Source organism: Notolabrus celidotus, chromosome 13, assembly GCF_009762535.1.
Source record: "Notolabrus celidotus isolate fNotCel1 chromosome 13, fNotCel1.pri, whole genome shotgun sequence".
NCBI lineage: Eukaryota > Metazoa > Chordata > Actinopteri > Labriformes > Labridae > Notolabrus > Notolabrus celidotus.
Genome location: NC_048284.1, coordinates 8,486,559 through 8,495,456, shown reverse-complemented (window position 1 = coordinate 8,495,456; position 8,898 = coordinate 8,486,559).

Genomic DNA, 8,898 nt, shown 5'->3' with positions numbered 1-8,898 from the left:
AAAGAGACTATTTTTTTTTTTAAATTTGCCTTAAATTGACTAAGACAGCAAGAAAACGTTGATCCCTTAAACTACAGTACCCAGAAGTCATTTAGCCACCTTGTGACGTCACAGCGTCCTTTCGTTTCACAAGCATTGTGGGAGTTGTAGTTTAAGTCATATTTGTATGTCAGAGGAGCTAAACAGGGCCATGGCTGAGGGCTGAGACACGTGGATTTTGAGCAATACACTCAGGAAACACAAACTCATACATACACACACACACACACACACACACACACACGCCCAGCTCCAGTTACAACAGCCTACACATGTGCACCAATCAGCTGGTGCCTCTCTCTTGTCAGTCAAATTACTATTGTTGTTCTTCTTACATGTGTAATACGTTTTTTAAGATTCAAGATTCAAGATTCAAGAAAGCTTTATTGCCAAGTGAGATGGCACTCACAAGGAATTTGACGTGGTGAATGGAACACTGGTACTTAAAAACAAGACATTAAGGACAAAACGAGACAGTAAGGACAATAAATATATAAACCGAAACACATCCAAAAGTTGTAAATAGAAATACTATCTGTACAAAGAAAGGTAAATAAGTACTTTTAAGGACATGAAATAAGTTGAATTACCTAAGCCAGAGTGCACATTTAGTAGATGAATATAATAATAAAATCTGATATGGGATAAATTATAATATTGCACATGGGTATGAGGTATTTCACCAGAAACCAAAATATTGCACATGTATGTGATCTATACACACACACACACACACACACACACACACACACACACACACACACACACACTCACACACACACACACACACACATACACTACACTCATACACACACACACATGCCCAGCTCCAGTTACAACTTCCTACAAATGTGCACCAATCAGCTGATGCCTCTCTCTTCAGTCAAATTACTATTGTTGTTCTTCTTACATGTGCAATACCTTTTTTCTACTCATCTTCTCAGTTCTGTTCTGTACATTGTTTTGAACCTATGCTACTAGTCTGTGCACACTTTCACCGCATCACTGGTTTTGTAAATATTTGTAAATGTACTTATTTATTTGTGTATATACGTTGTAAGGTATGCTTACTTTTACTTCTTTAATTTGAATCACTAATAACTTATTAATAATTGCTATTTTATATCCTCTTGTTTACGTTATACTGTTTTGCCCAACTACTTTGCTGCTGTAACACCTTTAATTTCCCTGTTGTGGGACGAATAAAAGAATATCTTACCTTAACTTATGTTGTGCTGAGTTTTATTTTTCTTTAGTTTGCTCTAAATATTATCTTCCCTTTTGGATGCTTACAATTAAACTGCTGTAATAAATACAACATGTATCAGCTAGTATAAGTGTACCAATGATGTATCAAGCAACAAAAAATTGATTTGCACGTTTTTTAATTCAATGGTTATGTATGTTTTTATTTTGTATTAAAAGTGTATTATAGTTTGTACATTTTCAACCAGATCCTTTGTTCCATCATTTGTTGGTTAAACATTTAGTGTCTGTCTTATTTTTCACTGTATTTTAATGAACATGTTTTGGTTTCAGACCATTTGTTGAGCAAAAGAAGCACTCCTCTGTGCTGTTATGGGTGTGATTTGACTATCTACAGTTGTTTTGCCAGTCAAGCAATACATGAATGACATTATCAGAGACATGTTGTTGGTCGTAACCCTAAAAACGTAGACATATAGCCATTATAATACATAGATTACTTTTTACTTGTGTAATGATGGGGGGGTAAAAGGGTGTTATGTAGAGTGGGGGCTGCTCTTAGGACAAATTGCAAATAATCTGCTCTAGTGCTTCCTTTTTTTCACAAAATTGTGCTGTAGATAAGGAGCTTACACTGTGGATTATTTTGCACTGCAACAGTGGGTCAGTAAAAGTGTAAGAAAAAAAACCAAGCTGGGAGCTGCTTCATTCATTCCCTGGTGGGTCAAGAGGCCACAGCAGCTGTGGGCGACACCCTGCAGACACATGGCCTGCACTGACCTTGATCCTACACCTTTTTTTTTCAACCTTCTTGCCTGGTTCTTCCTCCTTTTTTCTGCCAAATCTCTATTTCTATTCCCTCCTGGCCAATTTCACCCCCCATCTTCCATCTCAATAATTATGTATCCTGCAGCAGAAGGACCAAACAGGGTCATGCAGAAATGATCTGTGACAGTACAGCCTATGTAAAGAATGACAACACAATAAGGCTTTAATAATGCATCTGCTGCAGTGAAGCCTCTCTGTCTTTATGCATGACAGCAAGAAAGCTATATTGGTGCACATTTAGTTTTCCTCAAGGGATGGGTAATGTTACTGAAAAATTATGATAATGAGGTAGCACTCACTGAAACCAAGATTTTTTTCATCATATGTCTTCTTGCCACACCCGTCATGCAATAACCCCCAGGCCTGAGCTGAGTTATGAAGTCTTTTAGCACCATTTCTGTCCATAATATTCAGCCTAAAGGAGCACAAACATTGATTAGCTGCAGCAGGGGATCGGGGAGTGAAACATAGTAAAAATAAAATCCAGGAATGGGCAGCACTGGACTGTAATTGTAGTAATAGAGAGAAACCGATCATCCCTGGGAGAGTCTGCCCCCTCCCCTCCCCCTCGTGTCCTCTAAGGGCTGGCCTGTTAAACCATTAAAATGCCCTCCTTTTGTCCCCCTCCATATTGCAGACTACACTGGACGGGCCCCAATGCACACTCGCCATTAGAGATTTTTTTTTTGTTCAGGCTATTGTTGTCAGTGCATGACTTATAAAAGAGAGGAGGGGGTGAACTGTCAGATATGTCATCAGATTAAGGGTAAAGTGGTTTCATTTAAAAGGCCATGCATGAGCTTAATGTAGTTTGAATGCAGTTTTTGGAAGGAACTGCACAAAAACAAATTCAGTCCTTTACGAAAAGAATAATTCAGAATCATCTAAATGACAGATTGATATTTTTTAGTTAATAAAAGTATAAACTTATTGGATGAAGCAGAACAAAAGAAGATGACTGATGCAACAACTGCACTCTCATTCATCATTTCCCCTTTCAAAATAAAACATTATCTAAATCTTAAGCCATGCAGTATATTCTGAGTTTATAAGTGAACGTTTTTAGATTGACTTTTTTCACATTATTTACAACACCTACATGTTTAAGTCTATTCTATTTGATGTCAGTATGATCTTTGAGAAAAACTGGCATTTTAAATGTGGGTTATCCAAACACCAGACCTCTCCTGACCTCATCCTCAACGTTCTTAATGCGCTCTGATTGACATTAAAAATACTGCTTTATAAAAACTATTTTGATTGGTAGATGTTGAATTTTACTTCTACTACCTGCGTGGATGAGCAGAAGTTGTCTGTTATATCATCTATCTATATCTGTGTCAGTGCATATTGACTCTGCTTCTGCTTTTTTTTTTTTACCTACATCTCCCTGCACTCTCACAGGAAAGACTTGATGTTCAGGGGTGATGGATGATGCATGTTGCTGTTACATATCCAGGGTTTAGGCTAAAAAGAATAGAATAGAATGAAGGATAGAACATAGAAAGAACAAAATAGAACACAACAGAGAATAGAACAAAACAGAATAGAACAGAGAATAGAGTAGAGTAGACTAGATTAGAGTAGAGTAGAGTAGAACATACAAGAATAGAACAGAGAATAGAATGGAATAGGAAACAGGATAGAGAATAGAATAGAACAGAACAATACAAAACACAATATAATAGACAGTAGAGTAGAGTAGAGTGAAGTAGAGTAGAGTAGAGTAGAACATAAAAGAATAGAACAGAGAATAGAGTAGAGTAGAGTAGACTAGATTAGAGTAGAGTATAGTAGAGTAGAACATACAAGAATAGAACAGAGAATAGAATGGAATAGGAAACAGGATAGAGAATAGAATAGAACAGAACAATACAAAACACAATATAACAGACAGTAGAGTAGAGTAAAGTAAAGTAGAGTAGAGTAGAGTAGAACATAATAGAATAGAACAGAGAATAGAATAGAGTACAGAGTAGAGTAGAGCAGAGAATAGAATAGAACAGTTAAGAAAGGAGGATAGAAAATAGAGGAAAGTAGAGTAGAGTAAAGTAGAGTATAGTAGAATGCAATGGAACAGAAAATAGAATAGGAAATAAAATACAACAGTCTAGAATAGAGGATAGAACATAAAATAGAACATTGAACAGAATGTATAGTAGAATATAGTGGAACATAGTGCAACAGAACAGAACAGGAAATAGAATAGAATAGAAAATAAGATAACAAATATGATAGAACAGTATGGAATAGAGGATAGAACAAAGAATAGAACATAGAATAAAATAGTATAGTTGGTATTATTTCAATAAACAAAGAATGGCAGTTTTACATTCCGAGTGGCAGCACAGATTCAACACAGGAAACATGGACTACACTATAGTTTAATAACTACTTTGATATAGCTCTGAAGCATTTAAACAATATTAAAAAGTAGGGGCAGGGATAAACATTATAGATCATCCTTAGACAGACATGTTTTTGTGTTCATATCTTCCCCTCAAGTTTGCTGAGGTACTCCAAAATCCCGTTGATTTTATAGTCAATCATATTCAGTACATTTTCTATAAATAGCCTGTCTTGTTGAGCTAACAAAGCTCCAAGTACAAACATTTTAATTTTTCCACTCATTCCCCACTGCAGAGAACCCTGCCAGCAACAGCAGAATTTCCCAGCAAGTGAAAGTGATCAGAAACCCTGGCAAGAGCGTCAGCGCAGCAATCTGTGAGCTGTACGCCTGTATTTGTGATCATGTACAGAGTTTTGCTCTTGGCAAACAGCTAATCTGATTGGTAGCCAGACTGCTGCCTCTAACAAGCCTGAGGAAAGCATCAGAAGTTCACTTTCTAGTAAAAAAGACAAAAAAAACAAACAAAATAAACCCAAAATGAGTGTCCCTAATTAGCAAAATGCTTCTGAAAACTTCATGGGTCATTTCTGGCAGAAAAAAGACACCTTGAAAATATCTAAAAGAAGGTGGTTTTTCTGTTTAGAATAACCCGAACCCTAGCAATTAAATATGTGCTTGTTCCTGTGCACTGAAAACAAAATTGGGGAATATCTGTTAAATCTATTGGTTTTTCAAAAATGGAATGTAATAAAAACTTCAGCCTCTTGGGGCCGCCAACAGATCTGAAGAGCTTGATGTTGCCAGAAACCATTGCCTCACACCTCTTAGCCTGCCAGCTCTCTTAATGGCCTACAAGCACACAATGCTGCTGCATGATTACTCCCAAGGTCAAACAAACGATCCCACATCACCCTCATTCTGCAATCTCTGCACTGGCTCCCCTCGCTGATAAGATGAAGTTTAAAATTCACCATCACTTTTAGTGGCCTGCACAGAATACCTGACAGAACTCATTGACCCATACTCCTCAGCCCAATCGCTAAGGTCCTACTAACTACACCTGCTGTTCGTCCCCAGAGCGTGGCCTCAGGACTTGTGGTGATGGAGATTTTAAGGCCGTAGCAGCAAACCTCTGGAACTCTCTGACTGTATCTCTCATTCCCCTGAATCTGATGAGGCCCTAACGATCTGTGTTGGTTTAATCTCATTTATCCTTCATGATTATGTCATTATTGGTTGTGCACAATGTGTACTTTGTGGCTATTTACACTGCTCTATTTTTTTATGCGTAAATGTCTGTATAGTGTACTTGATAGATGTAAAGCAGACTGTCCTCTGTAAAAGAAGTTTATAAATAAAAATGAATAACTTACTGAGAAAATTTTTAAGAAAGGAAATTGGTTGCAGTAGATAAGGAGAAAAAAAAACTAGTGAAAGGAAAATATATCAATTAAAATATTCCTCTCCTCTTCCATACCAGTCAAAGGGCTTTGGAAATAAGCTCCTTTGAGAACATTTCTGTGACACACACTTTCTCCATGATGTTTGATTTTCCAAATATACTCAAACATGCAGTGCTAAGAACATGAATTAATTCAAAAGAGGCGTTAATATGCTTTTTCCATATTCTACAAACAAATGTTAAGTTAAAATTTTGCTGATACTAAGCGTGGGCAGAGTTTCAAATTTTGAGGCAAGCATGTGTTGAAGTTATCCCAGGATGAGTCTCTAAAAGCCGTGTTCAAAAAGTCCCATGAGAATCAAGAAAATTCCCATGAGATTTGCTCAATTAGTGACATCACAAATTGGCAACTCACCATACAAGGGCGCGATAAACATGAAACTTACCTGTTCTTTGTGGCTGGGATTTTCTGGGTCAGATTTGGGGTCCAAAGTATGTGGCCATAATTTATAGTTTGTCAATTCAAAACATTGGTTAACTCCATGATGACGACTTGGTAGCATGGAGGAAGGTTGTTGAATGCTGGAGTGCCTTACAGAGACTGTAGGTGAAATGAAGCGTTTAGGACAGAGACAGAAGTGAGGGTTTTTAAAGACACCGATATGAGATAAATAAAGAGTATTGTGAGCTCTACATTTTTTGAAGCCAATCAAAGCAATCAAAATGACAAAACAAAGGCTGAAAATTAGCACAGCACCCCATCTATAAACAAAATGATTAGATTTTTCACAAAAAAGGAATGTCTCAGAGCTAACAGGATAAAAAAGTTTCCTCTATTTCAATCACGCTCTGCAAAATGTATTTAACCCCGCTTTTTTTCACCACGTAAAATCAGATCCAAGAAGAGCTCCTTCTAAAGTGTGCACTAGATGGCACCTGTGCACAGCCATCAGCCTCCATGAGCTGTTTGTGACTGATATGAAAAGAGATTGCTGACACTTGAGGAGGAGATTGTAAAGCAGACAGACAAGGAGAGAGGAGTAAAGGAACCTTTGGCCCTGCAGGTAACACTACACATGAAAACATATGCAGCTTGTTTTACACTTCAGCCAGTTATTAAGTGTTTGTTTTTAGGGAATCCTTTTGTGGTTGCTTTGTCTTCTATTTTCTACAAGATCAGGTGTGCAATTCTCACCTTCAGGACAGCCAAGGAGTCTGTGTGCTGTTGAGTGACACATTTAAAAAGCTCTGAGGTATTTTTTCATTCTGCTTTTTTGTGTTTCTTGCTGGAAGTGTAAATAGATGTGAGAAATCCTGTGAAGGTAATTTGTCTGCACGCAGCATGGGAGCGTACCTGTAGGGAGGATGTGGTAGAGTCTGGAGATGGAGGTTCACTTGGCATAGAGGTGCAAAGGAAAGAAGCAAATGCAGAGTTTTTCCTACTCAGTGAACTAATAAGACAGATTTAGGTGACTTCCTGCAGACGTTTCTATGTATATGGTATGCTAAGTTTCTAAAAAGATTAAAAAACACAAGATTTATAAACAATTAAATAAAAAATGAACATTTGGAAATGATTGTGGCAGTTTTATAACCTGAAAATAATGGAATGATTTTGCATATGGCTTGCTGTTGCCACTTTAATTGAACACCTGCAGGATGAAGCACCTTGCTTTTGTCTGATATGATTGCTTTAGCAATTATGCAGCGTTTATTTCAGCATGCTGTATAGCTCTGCCAGACTACTTTCAGTCTGAGTTCTCACCAGATTATTCCTCAGGGTTTGAATTTCCTTTCTCTATCCTGCGTTCTTCTGTTTAATGATAAATAGCCTAAAAACCATCAAGTCCCCCTGTTCTCAGTCCTGCTCTTACATGCTAACATGTACAAAAAGGTCTAAATACACTGTAATTTAGTTGTCAGGGGATGTAATGTGAGCATCTATTTGAAGGCAATACTTTATTATAGTGTGAATGTGTTTGAAACAAGGTATGCCTGACTGCTGCCTCATAATTTTGAATAATGGGATTGAATGTGACTCTTTTAACTGCATGTCGTAAAGGTGGTATAAACACGTGAAGTGATCGTTATGTAACAGTTTTTAATAAAGATATATCAAAACAAACATATAGTGTGTGCATTTGGGCAATAGAGATCTAATTATGATAATGTGACAAGTCCCAAATATCCTCTGATGAATATTTACTTCATTTTTAAGGATCTTTTTTTCTGTGATCAATTCTTTATTCTCATTTTCTTATAACAGAGAAATCCAAAAACCAAAAAAAAATACAGGAGAGAGGGATCATGTCCATTGCTGATGTCAGATGAAGGATAAGGAAGTAGAGACCAAAAGAAACAGGCAAACAGGAAATACATTTTCTCTTTGTCGGATCGCCATAACACAAATGACAAACATAGACAGGCAAAAGAAAATAAGAAATAAAAACAAAAACAAACAAAAAAAAACCCACAACCCACTCCACCCCAACCACCTTCCTACCCCATCCCAAGGACCCCGCGGATGGACTAAAATTTGTTCATAGCAACAACTTCAGATTTTTAAGGATCTTGAATTTTCTCACTTATCTTGAAATTAACGTAAAAATTCTAAAATGTGGAAAAACAAGATGTTGGAAAGTCTTGCGAGTGTTAAACATCAAGAAAAGACACACTGTGTCTTAGACTATGCCCCTTTATAACTAGTTTAAAGGTCCACTGAGACTTATATTGCATAGTATGAAGTCTCACTGTTTGATGATTAAAAGAATGTCTTATCAACACATCAGCAACTTCTCTGTCTTTTAAACTCGTAAACTCTTTCAAGGATGTTTGATTATTGTCTTAGATTTTTAAACAGCTAAGACACCCAATAATAAAAACACGCCTGTTTTATGGTAATTTTTTGCACCATATAGGCTTTGGAACACGTTCTCTACACAGGTAAGGCTTACTAGAAGTGCTGCTGTCCTGTTTTCTCCCTTGGAAAAGTTATAACATTATCTCAACAAAAGGGTCATCTTAGCTGGCACCACAACATTTCTGGCACATTACAGGATACACTCTTTGTTTT